This window comes from Saccopteryx bilineata, chromosome 1 (genome assembly GCF_036850765.1).
Source record: "Saccopteryx bilineata isolate mSacBil1 chromosome 1, mSacBil1_pri_phased_curated, whole genome shotgun sequence".
Classification (NCBI taxonomy): domain Eukaryota; kingdom Metazoa; phylum Chordata; class Mammalia; order Chiroptera; family Emballonuridae; genus Saccopteryx; species Saccopteryx bilineata.
Window position 1 is genome coordinate 402550182 of NC_089490.1, and position 17532 is coordinate 402567713.

General features: G+C 43.4%; 1 protein-coding gene across 6 annotated transcripts in view; it reads left to right on the forward strand.

The window, feature by feature from the left end:
- The window catches only part of PPP6R3 (protein phosphatase 6 regulatory subunit 3), a 138923-nt gene that overhangs the window by 38830 nt on the left and 82561 nt on the right, over window positions 1-17532 (forward strand). For all 6 annotated transcript variants that reach the window (XM_066252256.1, XM_066252257.1, XM_066252258.1 and 3 more), the window contains exon 2: window positions 10084-10235. The gene's annotated coding sequence lies outside the window, so the exon portion shown is untranslated. The remainder of the gene's footprint in view (window positions 1-10083; window positions 10236-17532) is intronic.

Genomic DNA, 17532 nt, shown 5'->3' on the forward strand with positions numbered 1-17532 from the left:
TTCAGTTGCTAATTAGAAATTAGGTTTTTGTTCAGAAGTACATGGGAAAATGTACTCTCAGAGCTGTGACAGTGTTACATCTAGTAATGGCTTGGGCTTTGCTTTTATTTCACTTGTTCTTTGAACAGCAATCAAAAACCCGTATGAAACGTTTTCTTCCTTTTCCATCACTTAGATACCTTGTTTTGCCAGTTGAAAGTCCTATTCTTGGGTTGAGTTTTCAGTGAACATATGCATTCATATTCATGGTGCTCAGCACATTTTTCAGTCGTACTTTTATTTTACATATTACTCACTTGATTACCAAGATGCCCTACAAAAAGTTTTGATGTCTTTCTTGCTGTGGTAGTCTGGATTATGGCCCATTTCGGTTTATACATCAAATTAGGCTTGATGTGTAACAGGGTTGAGCCAGCTATTGGAAGAGTCTCTTATATCAATGAGATACATCTTTGCACGTTGTGGTAACAGGCAGAGTTGGTTCTCTGGGCTTTACTTTGGATACTAATTTACTAATTTATGACTTGGCTCCATTTTAATAGCAATTTAGATTGGGTTGGCTTCATGCATGACTGCAGTGATTTGAGTGTCCATTAGGGTGCATAGCCAGACAATGATGTAATCCAAGCAGATGCCAAAGTTTTTACCTACTTTCCATACATGATTTTGCTTTTAAAAAGTGGTAGTATAGATTACTTTGGGTATTTTATACTTTAAGCCAGGGGTTGGGAACCTATGGCTTGTGAGCCAGATGTGGCTCTTTTGATGGCTGCATCTGGCTTGCAGACAAATCTTTAATAAAAATAATAATGTTGCCTGACCTGTGGTGGTGCAGTGGATCAAGTGTTGACCTGGAAACACTGAGGTCGCCGGTTCAAAACCCTGGGCTTGCCTGGTCAAGGCACATATGGGAGTTGATGCTTCCTGCTCCTCCTTTCTGTCTGTCTGTCTCTCTCTAAAATGAATAAATAAAAAAATAATAATACTAATAATGTTAAAAATATAAAACATTCTCATGTATTACAATCCATTTCTTTCCAGCCGCTCATGTTCATGGTTGCAGGTGGCTGGAGCCAATCACAGCTGTCCTATGGGACACCACCAAATTTTTATTGGATAATGCGTAACATACACGGGTCATTGTATGACTCTCACGGAATTACATTTTAAAATATGAGGCATTCATGGCTCTCTCAGCCAGAAAAGTTCCCGACCCCTGCTTTTAAACAGTAGTCTCTTTGCATTCTTGGTACAGTGATATTTTTTTTTAATTTATTGGTTTTTTGTGTTTTTTTTTTTAGAGCGAGAGAGAAAGGTGGACAGAGGAGTGGGAAGCATTCGTTGTAGTAGTTGCTTCCTGTACGTGCCTTGACTGGGCAGGGCCTGGGGTTTCGAACCGGTGTCCTCAGCATTCCAGGTCTGTGCTTTATCCACTGCACCACCACAGGCCAGGCAGTACAGTGATTTTTGATTAGTGGTCTAAAAGCCTTGATAGTCTTGCCAAAGTTTATAATAAAATGACTGATGTTTCTGAAATTAGCTGGTGTGTACTCAGTTTTTATATTTATAATTTTGTGAATTAAAAAAAAATCCCCCCAGTAACCACTTCACTTTAGGGGGAGAGGGAGAGGGGAGTGAAGAGAGACAAATTATACAGAGATGGAAGATGATTTGACTTTGGGTGATGGGCACACAACACAATCAACAGTTCAGATGCTGTAAGATGTTCATCTGAAACCTATTTACTCTATTGATCAATGTCACCCCATTCAATTTAATTTCTAAAGTAAAAAAAAAAAAAAATTTAAGTGACGAGGTAAGTTTTTTTAAAACTATTTCTATGAAGACCCAATAATGAAAATACGGCTTGTATTCTTTTTCACTACGTATTACGCAATGACCTTTCTGTATCCCCCCCAATGTCCGATGTAATCGAGGAAATAAGATGACATAGCTTTGTCTCTCATGTTATCAAATTCTTGATCACCTCACCAGGCAGGGCTGCTCAGCTTCTGAAGAAAGACTTAGGCGCCAACTTGAGTTTCTCTGGCCAAGTGTCGCTGCATGAAGAGCTTCCCTCGGCTGACCCAACTTTCCAGTGGGGAAGGACGGCCACACTTCCCAGGCTGGTCCTGTGACCCCACCACCCTTCCCCAGCCACGGGCAAAAGGTGATTTTGGGGCACTTGCTTCTAACCAGCCCTTAACTGTTATGATTATTTTACCCACAGTAAAGTATAAATGAAAGTAATGGGCTAGTCACTGAGGATAAAGGGTGAACAAGATTTCCTAGAGGTGGCTGTCTTCCCATCTCATTATTTCCCAGCTCTTCAGACTCGGGTGTTTTGGAGAACATAAATGAGGGTGCTTGCAGAAATGGGGTCAGGACCCACATTAAATGATACTCTGCTTGAGTTGGCTACCTTAGGACTTCCCGATAATAGTGAGAAGTAGTTACTTGCTTTTGGAAAAGTACTGTAGTTACGTGCTTTTGTGTGTCCATGCTTTGGGCTGTATCACCTGTTTGTGATTGAGAGGGCGTTTTTAGTTGTGTGTGACATGTGATGTAACAAGAAAATGCTTTCCTGAGTATTATATGATAGCTGCGGCTTCATCTTGTGAATTTACATTAGTGAGGAATATTGTGGACTGTATAGTAATTCATATGACAGCATAAAGAACAGATTATTACTGCTTTCTTTCTTAAGGTGAGTTTAAAAAAATAAACTCAGTGTTCATATCAGTGTTATTTTGAGTAAATTCTTATTATCCTCAACTATAAAATAGGAATAATACCGAAGAAGATCAGGAAACACTTGTACAATGCTACCACAAAGGGTTGTTGTGCCTGACCTGTGGTGGAGCAGTGGATAGAGCGTCCACCTGGAACACTGAGGTTGCTGGTTTGAAACCCTGAGCTTGCCTGGTCAGGGCACATAAGAGACCCCCCCCCCTCCTCTGCTTTTCTCTCTCTCTCTCTCTCTCTCTCCAAGTCAATGAATAAAATATTTTTTTTATTAAGTGTTTATTTTATTGACTTGAGAGAGAAAGAGAAAGAGAGAGAGAGACAGAAAGGAACATCGAGCTGCTTCTGTATGTGCCCCGACGGGGCATCGAAGCAGCAACCTCTGTACTTTGGAATGATGCTCTTACCAACAGTGATCGGCCAGGGCAATAAATAAAATCTTTAGTATATGTGCTGCTGAAGTGAGCACAATAAATAAAATTTTTTTTAAAAAGTCTTGATTTCCTTTGTTGTGGGAGCCCTTCTGGATCCATTTACTACCCACTGCCATAGACTGCACGTTTGTGTCCCCCCAAAGTGTGATGGCTCATGAGAGTAGAGCCCCATGAGTGGGATTTGTGTCCTTATAAAGGAGACTCCAGAGAGTCCACTTGCCCCTTCCCACAGTGTAAGGACACGGTGAGAAGGCGGTCATCTGAACCAGGTAGTGGTCCTTACCACACCAATCTGCAGACGCTGTGGTCCTGGACTCCCCAGTCTCTGGAACTGTGAGAAGTTAATTCCTGTTGTTTCCAAGTTGCTGGGGCTGTGGTATTGTTACAGCAGCTGGAACAGACTGAGACTATTAAATGACATTGTTTATTAGCAAATCTATGTTTTTTCTCCTTCACCTTCCGTGACGTTGTGCTATTGCTCCCACTGTTTCTCAACAGTCTGCTCTGTAGCCATGCCCCTTGCTTATTTTTACCCTTTAGTTACAAGACTTACGGTTTCCTAGAAAGTAAATGCTTGGGGAGACTTTCCCCTTTTTGAGCTGTATTCTTTGGGAAGAACCTTTCATCATCCTTATGGAGTCCGCCATCATCTGTATATTTTAACTTCCTTTTTTTGTGAGAGAGAGAGAGAGAGAGAGGCAGGGAGAGAGAGATAGGAACATTGAGATGCTCTTGTGTGCCCTGACCAGGGAATCAAACTAGCAACCTTTGTGCTCTGGGACAGCACTCCAACCAACCCAGCTTATTCAGCCAGGGCTTAATTTTTCTTGATTTTTAGAAAGAGAGGAAAGGAGAGAGAGGGGAGGTGGAAGGGAAGCATTTGTTGTTCCACTCAGTCATGCATATTTTGGTGGTTTCCTGTATGTGCCCTGACCGGGGGTTGAACCCACAACCTTGTTGTTTCCAGAAAACGCTTTTAACCGACTGAGCTAACCGGCCAGGGTCCTATTTTCACTTTTATGAACAAATGTCTTTCTTTGGCCTAGTTAGCTTTTCCCAGTGGTCTCTGTCACAGTTTGTCTGGGTGGTGTTCAGTTCTTTCCAGACCGGGGTCAGGAGCTTTGTCCTCACTTCCCGAACAGTGCTTTTCTGACCTCCACACTGCCGAGACCCTCTCCGTACCACAGGCTTAGAGCAGAGTTAACCTGCTTCACTTCTCTCTCCATTTGTTCTTTCAGCAGGTCCTGCTTCATTCTTTCTGTAATTCAGTTTGCTGATATCAGTAGTGACTGGAAATCAAGATTTTAAAAATACAACAATATACTTTTATATTTATTTCTGCCATATTTAAAGCTTTGATTATACTAGATTCATAAATTATTGAAGCAGAAAATAAGTTTAGAGTTGATTTGGTCTAATTCCTTTACTGTAGAGATGAAAAAATGGATTCTTATGTTAAACGGCTGTCTAGGTCACACAGCTAGTGAGTAGCTGGTGCTATAGCTCTCTGGTTTCAGCATTGACTACCTCTTCCTGGTCTAGCATTCTCTTTCAAAATTTATTTAAAAAAATTTTTTTTTTTTTTTTTTTGGTCAAAGCTTTATCCACAGTTAAGAGTGAGTGAGGTCTAGGAGGTTGGGTTAGATAAATAGCAATTCTTAGCCACCCAACCCTCATTTTTCCCTTTCCTGATGGCAAGTATAATACTTTGAACTCTTTTAGCCAATTTAAAAACTACATACATTGCTTACAAAAATTAGAGGCTCTTTTATTGCTTCATATTCATTTTGAATTATCCTCTAATTTCTGTGAGCCGTCGATTTACCTCAGCATGTCTGAAGAACATCATGTATGCTTGCTGTGTTGTTTGTTTGTTTTTTAGTTTTAAGGAGATCGATTTCTTACTCTGAAAAAGTATGGAAGGTAAGGTCTAGCTTTCTCTTCTTCCCTTACTGTACCTCCCTCCATATTTTGTCTTCCCCATCCTTCCAGATAGTTTTATTGCAGTTTTGGTTAAATCAGTATTTAGCTTTGTCATTATGATCCTGTGTGCTATTTATAATGTTTAGTGGTAAGTTACAAATACTTTCCCTTTCATAAACAACTTTTGGGTTTCCTTGGAAATGTTAGATCATTAAAATAAAAAAAATATTGCCCTGGCCATGGCCAGTTGGCTCAACAGTAGAACTTCGGCCCAGCGCATGGATGTCCTAGGTTTGATTCCCGGTCAGGGCTCACAGAGAAGTGCCCATCTGCTTCTCCACACCCCCCCCTCGCTTCTCCTCTCCCCTCCCCTCCCCTCCTGCAGCCAAGGCTCCATTAGAGGATTAGAGCGAGTCGGCCCTGGGTGCTGAGGATGGTTCCATGGCCTCTGCCTCAGGTGCTAAAATGTGGCTCCTGTTATAACGGAGCAAGGGCCCCAAATGGGCTGAGCATCGCCCCTAGTGGGCTTGTCGGATGGATCCTGGTCAGGCACATGCGGGAATCTCTCTCTGCCTACCTTCCTCTCACTTAAACAAAAAGAAAAAGAATCACTCATTTAGTCTCAAATTTTTAGCCGATTCAGCTTTATCTTTTTGAAGAAATCTTTTTCTGCTCCAGTGTGGACTGCTTGCCCTCCTGCTGGGAACGCAGTGGTCTTTTGTGATCCAGAGGGTGGGGTGAGGGGGACCTTGTTGCCTCTCTCCTGCACTGACTCTCCTGTTCCTGTATTCTCTGCTCTCTCTCTCTTGTTGCTCTCCCTCTTGTTTAGGTGAAATGCAGTGTCCAGCAGTTGGCTATGAGAAAGTGTGTGGGAGGCAATTGTTTGAGTTCTGTGTTTCTGCATACTCTTGATTCATAGTTTGGCTGGGTACAGCTTTCTGGATTGGAAATTATTTTTCTTCTATTAGTCTATGCCCTTTTAAATAGTACCTGTTTTTTTTGTTTTTTTTTTTAAAGCCATTTATTTCTCTCTCTCTCTCTCTCTTTTTTTTTTTGCAGAGAGAGAATCAGACAGGGACAGGCAGACAGGAACGGGAAGAGATGAGAAGCGTCAATTATCAGTTTTTCGTTGTGACACCTTAGTTGTTCATTGATTGCTTTCTCATATGTGCCTTGACTGTGGACCTTCAGCAGACCGAGTAACCCCTTGCTCGAGCCAGCAACCTTGGGTCCAAGCTGGTGAGCTTTGCTCAAACCAGATGAGCTGCTTGCGCTTAAGCTGGCAACCTTGGGGTCTCGAACCTGGGTCCTCCGCATCCCAGTCCAACGCTCTATCCACTGCGCCACCGCCTGGTCAAGCAGTACCTGTTTTTATTTAATGGATGCATTATCTTCTCTTTCTGAGAATAACAACTATTTTTATGTTTTCTTTTTCTTGTATAGTATTTCCCTCAACTAGCATTTTCTGTTTGTTTTGCTCTCTACCTTTTATGATAGAGGCTTTCCTGAGATGTTTGGTAACTCTTTTGTTTTCATTCATATTTAAAAGTTGGGGATGCACACAGACAACACATTCATATGAAATTGCCATCTTTCCCAGCTTTGTCTACTCTGAACATACTTAACTCTCAGGAATCTTCAGTTTTAATTAACACCCTCCAAAAAGGAGCCAGGGCTCTTTGGGAAAATGGTGATTTCAGAGCTGAGGCAGAGAACATAGGAGGAGATGAACCTGGAACACGTTGTTATGCTGGGAAGTAAGGAAAATGAAAAGCGCACAGTAGTCGGGACAGTGCTCCCACTGGCTAACCTGGGACAGCCTGAGCATCAGAATGAATAATGAATAATGAATGATGCCGGGGACTTCAGCGTTCCAGGTCGACACTTTATCCACTAGACCACCACAGGTCAAAGAGGGTGCATGTTTTAATCTCAAAATATCTTCCCATAGATTACTTACTAATGAATTAACTGAGGGAAAAGTGGTTATTTTACAGTGGAGAAATACAGCAAATTCTAACCGAGTGATCAAAATTATCACCAGTAATACAACAAATTGACATCATCTTGCCTCTCTCTTTTTTAAGACCTTTACTTGTTGATTTTATAGAGAGAGGAGTGTAGGGTGGAGGGAGAAGTATCAACTCATCGTAGCTTTACTTGTTCATTGATTGCTTTGTCATAATGTGCCTTGACCGGGGGGGGGGGGGGGGGGGGTTCTCCAGCTGAGCCAGTGGCCCCTTGCTCAAGCCAGCGACCATGGGGTGATGCCTATGATCTCCTGCTCAAGTCAGCGACCCTGTGCTCAAGCTGGTGAGCCCAAAAGGTTTTCTTTTCAAAGAAAGATTGGAGCCTGGCCTGTGGTGGCGCCATCAATAGAGCACCAACCTAGAACTGAGGTCACCAGTTCGAAATCCTGGGCTCGAAAGGTAAAGGCGCATATGAGAAGCAACTACCATGAATTGATGCTTCCTGTTCCTAACCCTCTTTTCTCTCTGTAAAAAAAAACAAAATCAGTAAATCTAAAAAGAAAGATTGGATGAGAGTGGTTTGTTGGAGACTGATCATGGGTGGGCTCATTGCCTGTGAAGCTTCCCAGCAGTGATTAGTTGAGCTCCTTTGGTTGGGAAGGCCCCCAGTGTTAGTATTTTCAGGCCTATTTTCGTGGAGATCACATCGTTCAGAAGACACTTTGTCAGTCTTCAGCCTGGTGGGAATTATTAGAGCTCAGTGGGAGGATCTGGCTTGCGGGAACGCTGGGGGGGGGGGGGGGCTGCCTCTTTCTTAGCTTTCATTCTACACAGTCCCTGTGTTCTCAGTGCGCCAGGCTCATCTCCAGCTGTGCTGGGACCTCCCAGTCCAGAGCTTTTCCTTTTTGGCTTCCTCCTGTCATTTTCTACAGTGGGCAAGGAAATTTCAAGATCTACCGTTCACTAAATAACTTTTTTTTTTTTTTTCTGAAGCTGGAAACAGGGAGAGACAGTCAGACAGACTCCCGCATGCGCCCGACCGGGGTCCACCCGGCACGCCCACCAGGGGCGACGCTCTGCCCACCAGGGGGCGATGCTCTGCCCATCCTGGGCGTCGCCATGTTGCGACCAGAGCCACTCTAGCGCCTGGGGCAGAGGCCACAGAGCCATCCCCAGCGCCCGGGCCATCCTTTGCTCCAATGGAGCCTTGGCTGCGGGAGGGGAAGAGAGAGACAGAGAGGAAAGCGCGGCGGAGGGGTGGAGAAGCAAATGGGCGCTTCTCCTGTGTGCCCTGGCCAGGAATCGAACCCGGGTCCTCCGCACGCTAGGCCGACGCTCTACCGCTGAGCCAACCGGCCAGGGCTTCACTAAATAACTTTCAACCAATATGCCTTTGCTTCCTTCCAGCCACTCTGTCTGCAGTCCTGTTTTGTTCTGGTTCTTGTGGATTGAGCCTTTAAAAAAACCAAGACAGAGCAGTTTTTACTGTAGTTCTAAGAGTCATTTCAGTTGTGTGTTCGGCACATACTCTCTACCCAGGAGTCTGAGTCCTGCACTTGTACACCGTTCCATTCTCTTTTCCATCTTTTCATCTGACTTCTCATGTCTTCACACATTGGAACAACCAAATTTCTTACTGTCAATGATGCAGATCCACCCTTTCCCTTCACTAGTCTAAGTGACAAGACCTAGCAGTTAAAGACTTTTCCAGAAAAGTGGATTGTGTCTCAGCCCACTTGTTAAAATGTAATCAGCACCTGTATTCATAGCACTGTCTTTTTCTCCTGGCTTCCTGGGTGGGAGTGTGCCACACAGTAGGCAGGCAGGTTGGTCCAGCTCTGCTGGGGGCTTGGGCTTGACTGGCCTGCCCATGGCTAGAGTGGCTGCTCTCGGCTGGTGGGAGAAATGATCGCAGACCAGCTAACTCTGAGGGCCCCGCAGTCACTCAGATTTAAATGTCAGATTGTGTGTGTGTGTGTACATTTTGTGGAACATATAGCTTCATTAGAATTGAAAGGAATCTGAGACCCCTAACACAGAGTGGTGGTGATGGGACTAGAATTATCTCTGATATTCAGTAGTGTGCTTTGTACACTATCATGGTAGGCTTGTCATGTCTGAGGACTGTCATGGCACATGGTGATATATGAGCTGTTATGATTTAAAGCAAAAATTTAGATGATCAGTTATACTTTTTCAAGTGTATTTTCAAAATGCATTTAACAGAATTAAATATTCTTTCATTTAAACCTAGGTTTGTTACTGTTTCTCTTGGTTCATTGTGTTTGTTTTAAGAAGTCAGCATTGTTTCTATTTATTATCTCATTTGAAGGAAATATTAAGATCACAATGTCCTGTGCATTTTATGGAAGAAAGGTGTTAAGCCAACAACATTTTTTTGAGCTGCCTTTGCATTCTTACAGGATTTCTAATTAGTATATTGTCCAGAGTTTGAGTCTTTTTCTGCAGTATTAAGTTAAATGAAGTATCTTGGGGGACAATTTATAGTTCTTTAATGTGTAGCATTTGGTTAATTGACATCAAAGACAGCTAGTACTTCAGTGACTTGAATGTTCTGCTCACAGTTCCTAGTAAAGCCGTGATTGCCTAACAGTATTTCATGGGGCTACTTGTGGGAATTTAGAGAAGATACTTAAAATTTGTTTTATTATTTTAAAGTATGATGCCTTTGCAGTCCACCTTATGTTGGATAAGAATATCATTGATACTTTCATATATAAGGATGATAAGCATTTTTTCTTATTTGCTCACTGATAGTGCAATTACAGTGGTTCTGTTTCTAGGTTATTGTTAGTATGGGATAAAGCTGAGATACAGGGATAACCATGCCATTTTTCCTGTTCTCACATAGAAAAAAGATCAGGTAACTACAGCTTTTCAGTCCTCTGAGGTGTAGTTCTATGTGAGTCAAACCCTGAACCAATGTCTTGAATCAGCAGTCACAGATTGAAAGAGAATGTGTTGTGATCCTGTACTCTTTTTCTTTATAGGCGAGTTTCTGTTTTGTGTCTACTTCTCACTTCATTCCTGCTAATCCGTTGATGCAGTAAATTGGACGACGACTGTTGCCAGGATAACCTGTAATGGGCAAGGAGCCACGGGAAGAAAACATTTGTTTTAATTTTTAAACTTGGTTTGAAAGGTAAGGCCATTAAAAGTGTCAGGAGCTTTCTCCCCTAAGCTACATCAAGGAAAGTGCAGTAATGTACTGCCCTGAGACCCTGGAGTTAGGTGGACCGGGGCTGGGCTGTCTCTTGAGACAGGTCAAGTATGGTTGCCCGGCACTGCTGTGTTTCTAGAGAGTTAAACAGCAGCCTCTGTAGTGTGCTCTGGGACATCTTGCCCTCTCCACCGCCATGGGGCTGCCTGTGTCCTGGGACAGCTGAGTTGGGCTCCAGGGCCAGCCCGGCCTAGCAAGTTGAAGTAGCCCCCAGCAGACCGCCAGTAGACCAGCTGCTGCCTCTGGGTCGCATGGGGGTGTGGTGTGTGTGTGAGGGAGAGAGATTGTTTTGTGTCACACCAACCAGTCTGGCGGCCGGCCAAACACCTGATTCCTTGTCAGTCCTAATTACAGTCACTTTGGAACTCTTTACTGAAACTTCATTAAAGACCAGGGGTTGACTTTGCATTTTTGACTTTTGCCTCACTGGTCACTCCTTTGTGAACTCTCAAACTATCTCATGAAATTATTTTAGTATCACTTCTTTGTACGTAGATTTAAAGCATTTAGCAAGGCGTTCTGATTCTACTTTATGTACTCAGTACTTACTGTTTTTTCTTCCGAAATTTTTTTATTTATATATTTTCATTGGCTTAAGAGAGAAAGAATGAGAGAGAAACATCAATTTGTTGTTTTACTTATTTATGCTTTTATCGGTTGATTCTTGTCTGTGCCCTGACAGGGGATTAAACCTGCAACCTTGGCGTAGTGTGATGACGTTCTGACTAGCTGAGTTCCTTGGCCAGGTATCTTTAGTAATTTTTAAATAATAGGTAGGAGCTAAAATTTTACAGACATTTCTTAGGATGACTTTTTTTTTTTTAAAGGCTTAGTCTTTTTTTTTTTAATTTTATTTATTCATTTGAGAGAGAAAGAGAGAGAGAAGTGAAACACAAGGGGGGAGGAGCAGGAAGCATCAACTCCCACATGTGCCTTGACCAGGTAAGCCCAGGGTTTTGAACCAGAAACCTAAGCATTCCAAGTCAACGCTTTTTCCAAACTGCGCCACCGCAGGTCAGGCTTAGGATGACATTTTTAAGACTTTGTTTTCCCCTTTTTCTCTTTTCCTGTTTTTTGTTTGTTTGTTTTTTGTTATTTTGTCTTTACTGAGGAGAGACTCTGAGCTTTGGTAGATTATAGAATAATTTCTTACATTTAGCTTTATTTCTCTCTTTCCCTTTTTACACCCCTCTGTTCATCAGCAAGCTGTCCCACACTAGAATGGATGAGCTCTTCTCTTAGTTACCCAGAAGTCTGCACAAGTCCTAGAATCAGTGCCAGGTGGTTGAGAAGGGCTCCCACAGAGCCAGAGGTTGTCAGACTAAACCTTTGTTGCAAAGGTTCAGATGGTAGATATTTTAGGTTTTTGTGGATGAGAGAAAAAAGGATATTATGTATTTCTGTAACGAGAGAGACAAGAAAGGAATTTTTTCTTGGGAGGGAAACATTTTACTGAAATGATGTTCAGAGTTACATGTCCCCTCTCAATCTATTGCAAATGGTCACCTAATCAATTAACACTAATCTGTAATGAGATTTTACATATTTCATGGTTGAAATGTCTTTAGCCTGACCAGCGGTGGGGCAGCAGATGGGGCGTCAACATGGAATGCTGAGTTGAGGTCCCCAAGTTTGAAACCCCAGAGTTGCTGGCTTGAGCCCATAGTTGCTGGCTTGAGCAAGGGGTCACTTCTTTTATGTGCTGGTCAGGGCACGTACGAGAAGCAATCAGTAAACAACTGAAGTGAAGGAACTGCAAGTTGCTGCTTCTCCTCTCTCTCTCCTCCCTCTCTCCCTTCCTGTCTCTCCCTCCCCCTTTTCTCTCTCCCTTCCTGTCTCTTTGTATGTTTCTCAAATAAATTTAAAAGGAAAAAAAGTCTTTCCATAGGTAGCACTGCCGCATTTTAATGTTTGTCCACGGCATACAGTTTTAGTTGAGTGTATGCATCACTTGGAAGGCATTTATAGAATTGTTAGATTTTTCTCTTGATCATTGCCTTTTAGCATGTATATTAATTTCCAGTTGAAGGTTAGGTTAAAAGCTCCTGAATCGCATAACTAAATAGATTCTGAAATAGAGAAATTGTCTTCACACATGCATTAAGGTCTGAAAAACACTTTAACTATAGGTTGAGTTCAGAAAATACATCTAATGGAAATTTGAATGGGAACGAGGATCTTCATATTTTAATTTCTGACAGCATGGGAAATATATGAAGCAGCCTGAATTTATGATTCAAACAAAGTTAGTGTTGAAATGAATTTATGATAGTACAAGTTTGCTGAGTAGTGCAGTTTTGCCTTGTCATTTTAGGTTGAATTCGTTAAGAAACATCAGGACTTCAGCAAAGACAAATATGCAAATTCATTTGTTGTTCAGTAGTGGTAGCTGAAGGCTTTCTCATTCAGGATAATTTCAGTCTTGGTCCTCCGCCCAAAAAGTTGCATACTAATTTAACCCTTGATTAGTCTTAAAGCTGCTGTGGGATAGGACAAGTCAGGAACTCATGATGGTTAAGTCCACAAGAGTAAATTAAGTTTATTAACGTCAAATTAATGTTGACATTACTAGTTCAGTAACACATGAAGATTAAAAAATAAATATCCTGAAGTACCTAGTGATGAAAATAGGAAGATTAACCGTAAGCTTTAAATGCCACATTTTCACAGGTGTTTTATATTTGTCTAGTTAAGCCTTTGGCTCTACACATAATTTCCCCACCATTGTACACAGCAGATCCTACTGCACATTGCAGTGACTCCATCTTTTCTCAGCTTTGAAAACATTCTGCCGTAGTTGTTTCATGTGTACTCTTCTTAGAAGCTAATTCTTCATCACTTCAAACTCAGATAAACGACAACTGAACTGTCACTCACACTGTGAACTCATCAGGGGTCAGAGAACCATCACTGGCGTCTTTGCCTGGCTAGCAAGCCAATAGAGACCAACTTTGCACCTTCATTTTCGTTTTCTATTTTTGTAAAGAACTTCTGTTCCATTTTACATTTTCTGAGTTTTCTATTGCTTCCCTGTGAGTGGGGAGTACTTGTGATGACTACTTAGTCTGGTCATGGTGACAGAGACTATTCTTGTAGCACAGGTGTTGTGTGATTGCATAATAAACAGTGCTTTGCCACCAAATTTCATAACAGAACTGTCCACATCCCACTGTCCCATAAAAGCACGTTTGAGTCCAGGTTTCCTTTTCTTGTTTTGACCTGTTGGGTGTGGAGGGTGATAATAAAATCAAGTGTTGCAGTACAACACATGTCCCACAGAACAGTGCTTCGCTGTAATTATGTCGTTGTTGATGGGTGAGTGCCTACTGATCTGCAGTGCACAGCGATGACAGCACCAAGTGTGGCTTCTGTCAGTTACCCCGCTCTGCCCTTATGAGAGCAGCCAGCTACCGTCTGCTACTGGGAACGGTTAGGCCGTGTCCTAGCACGACCTACTGGGTGCTAACGTGAGCTTCATAGAATTTTCAGAAGTCATGGGATGTCATTCTTCTGCTTTCTTTCCCCCCAAATAATTAAGAATGTGAAACCTTTTTTGCTCAGGGCTTGCATAAAAATATAGAGGTGGCAGGCCAGATTTGGCCATCTCAGCACTGTGTTCTGTCAGGTGTCCCAAGTCTGGAGTGGGTTTCCAGGCTAATGGCAGAAAGAATGGGCTGAAAAGGGACCTGAACACGAAAAGGCACCATTGTGGGTTGGGTTCGGTTTGGTTTGGTTGATTGGATTTCTGTTTTTTTCTTTGCTTGTTTTGTACACAGGAATGAATCTTCAATGTGTGCAGTCACCTTAGTCTTATCTCTGTAGGATCTGGCAGGTCAGCCCCCCCTCTCTCAGCCAGTTTCACACTAAACTTATGTTTTTAGAGCCTTCACCAAGTGCCAGGGATTGTACTGAGTGCTGTTATGATGTATTTTCATAATGTTTCATTTTATCATACAGAGCTAGGTAATTTAAAAAGTCAGTGTCACGAGATTTATAACAAAAAATAACAATCATCTGCCCTTTTCCCCCAGCCAGTACCCTCCTCATCCCTGGGTTTCTTGTGAGGGCGGCTGCCTTCATCTCTTAGCTGTTTTCTCACATTCACTTCCTTCCACATTTCTAAGTCTGTCCCATGCCTGTGGGTAGCTGTTCTTATCTGACTTCTATGAAGATGGAGGTTTGGCCCTTGAATATATAGCTCCTTCCTCCTCCATCTTCCAGGATAGTTAAAGCACAGCATTGGTTAAAACAAACACTAAAAGGATGTTTTGGTTAGTTATTTCCTAAATCTCTGGCTTAATTTGCAGAATTCTTCTCAGCATGGTCGCATGTGTCTGACGGTCATCTCCTTCTGGACACAGCCTTTCCAGAGCTGTCTGCCTCGTGCTTCCTGCGGCTGGCCCCTCTAAGCTCTCTGTCGCTGCAGGGGTGCCTTCCCCGCATGTGCTGTCCCTGCCTTCCTGCATCCCATATTTTCTCCTCGTGGCTTGTGGCCATGCCGTTCTCCTGTGGTTTTCTGAGACAGTGTAAACAAATCCTTCAGACCTTCCATGTCTGAAAACATCTTTCTGGAATTGCACTTGAAGAAACTGATGCCTTTGATGAGTGTTTGTTTCGCCCTAGGAAAGTTTAACCTCTCTTTATCTCTGACGCTGTGCCTTAGAGGACCAGTTTCATCACTCATGAGACCACACGTGTAGGTCCTGGGGGCAGAGTCACATTGTTTATGCTGAGAAAATTTTTTTGATTCAAGGAAGTGGTTGTAGATTATAATACGTTCGTCTAAAACTTCTGTTACTTAGATGTTGGACTTCGTGAATTATTTCTCCATTTCTTATGAAAAGACAGAAAATGTCTTTTCATAAATTTGTTGGGATTCTCGGTGGCTACTGTCGCTTTTCTGTCATTTATTGTTAGAGAGTTTCCAGAGGAGGAGACAACTGTTTGGGGTTTACCAGCCCACAAGGCACCTGGAGCTGGTGTCATCCTTTGTTTCCTTGTCTTCATTCCTTTGCTCTCTGACAAGGTTTCTGGCAAGTCTCGGTTCCCAATATTCTCAGTATTTGTCTTTTTTTTCCCCCAACACCCCCAGTCTCACATTAAAACTAAAACCTCTTAGTAAAATAAAGCATGCTTTGGACTAAACTTTCACTAAAGTTTTCTACATAGAAGTTTATGTACATTTGGGCTTTCATGGTGAGAATTTGTGGAGCACATCACTGTACTTGCTATAATGTGGACGACGTGAGTGAGTCAAGGCTGGGTTTTCATAATGGACAGTCAGCTGGTTTAATGTAGAAGTGGAGTGGATGATAAGATCTTAATTTTCGCTCCACCCTTCTCTTAGTGGTGTATTTGGACTGTGCTCCAGTGTGTGTGTGGGTAGGCATTTCCTTTTTGAGGGGCGTGTATTTTCCAGGCAGCTCAGAATCTGAAAGGCAGGCCATAAATTGTATCATCTGATACCAAAGTATAGTCAGAAATGAAAGGAACATGAAGATTGGGATTTGAGGGGCAGAATTATGGTTGAAATTGGAGGAGAAGGGTAATTTAATGTGAAATCTCTTAGGGGCCACCTTGGCTTTCAAAGTAGAGGCTGTTGGCCCTGGCTGGTTGGCTCAGTGGTAGAGCGTCGGCCTGGCGTGGAGACCCGGGTTTGATTCCCGGCCAGGGCACACAGGAGAAGCGCCCATCTGCTTCACCCCTCCCCCTCTCCTTCCTCTCTGTCTCTCTCTTCCCCTCCCGCAGCCAAGGCTCCATTGGAGCAAAGATGGCCCGGGCACTGGGGATGGCTCCTTGGCCTCTGCCCCAGGTGCTAGAGTGGCTCTGGTCGCGGCAGAGCGACGCCCCGGAGGGGCAGAGCATCGCCCCCTGGTGGGCAGAGCGTTGCCCCTGGTGGGCGTGCCGGGTGGATCCCGGTTGGGCGCATGCGGGAGTCTGTCTCTCCCCGTTTCCAGCTTCAGAAAAATACAAAAAAAAAAAAAAAAAATAGAGGCTGCTGCAGGGCCTTGCCGTCTGTGAGTTCTTAGAAAGGGCTCTGGAGTCTTCCTTGGGCTCATCTCTCCAGTTCACCTTTCCCATTGTCCACAGTTCTGTTTAAAGTGTAGGTCTGGTCCTGTTGCTCATCTGTCCTGCCTTACCTGCTCGTTGTGTGTGTTAGTATGGTGTGCTGCTCCTGTGGTGTCTGCCTCAGTGGGCGTGTCTGCAGCAGCCCCTCCCCTAGCTTGTCAGTTACCTTCAGATATTTGACCTTTATAGGGGAGCAACCTCTCTTGAAAGTGTACTCGCTGCAGCTTAAATGTCATCTCTATGTCACCTTTCTTCTACCTCTATTCAGAATTGTTTCCTTGTTAATAAAATAGATGGCTTAGTCTTCATGTAGATATTTTCACGTACATTTATCTCATTTGAAACTCGCTAGTTCCCCTTTTGTTTTTGCTTTTTATTCTCACACAGCCCTCCAGACACTAAACCTTATTCCTAGTGCCTTCTGAAAGCTTCTTCCTGTCGTCAGGACATTCCACTAGTCACGAACTTCCTGGAGCTGCTGGGTCTCCCTGTCCTCTGTCCTCGCAGGCTTCTTTCTCTGTACTGGAGTGCCCCTTGTTTCTGCATCTCCAACTAAGCTCTGCTTGCTTCCTGAAGGCCAGATTGGGCCTCAGGGGTGTTCCCTCCCCCTGAGGAGTAACCTATCATATCCTCCTGTGTTCCTCAGTACAGTGCCTGCTTTGCAAGTACCTGTTGGTTAGTATAGTGCATATTAAATAGTTTAGTCCTTTATTTACTATTCTCAAAAAAGCTGGGCCCTGGCCAGAGGCACAGTGGATAGAGAGTGTCCAGATCTCCAGCTTGAGCCTCGATCATGGCCTGTATGAAAAGTAATTGATGGGTGCACAACTAAGTGGAACAATAGCTGATGCTTCTCCCCTCCCCTCCCCTCCCCTCCCCTCCCCTCCCCTCCCCTCCCCTCCCCTCCCCTCCCCTCCCCTCCCCTCCCCCCCTCCCCCCTCCCCCCATCCGCCTCTCATCACTAACCCCCCCCTCTTTCTGTCCCTTCCTCTGTCTCAAATCAATGGTGGGAGGGGAGGAAGCTGAAATATCAAAGAAGTTGCAAAGTGAAACTGGAAGAGATTACGTGGACTGGCTGGATGGTCCACACTTGATCGTCTTTACTAGGTTTTTTTGAAAGAAGTTGCAGAGCAAACAGCATGAAACTGGC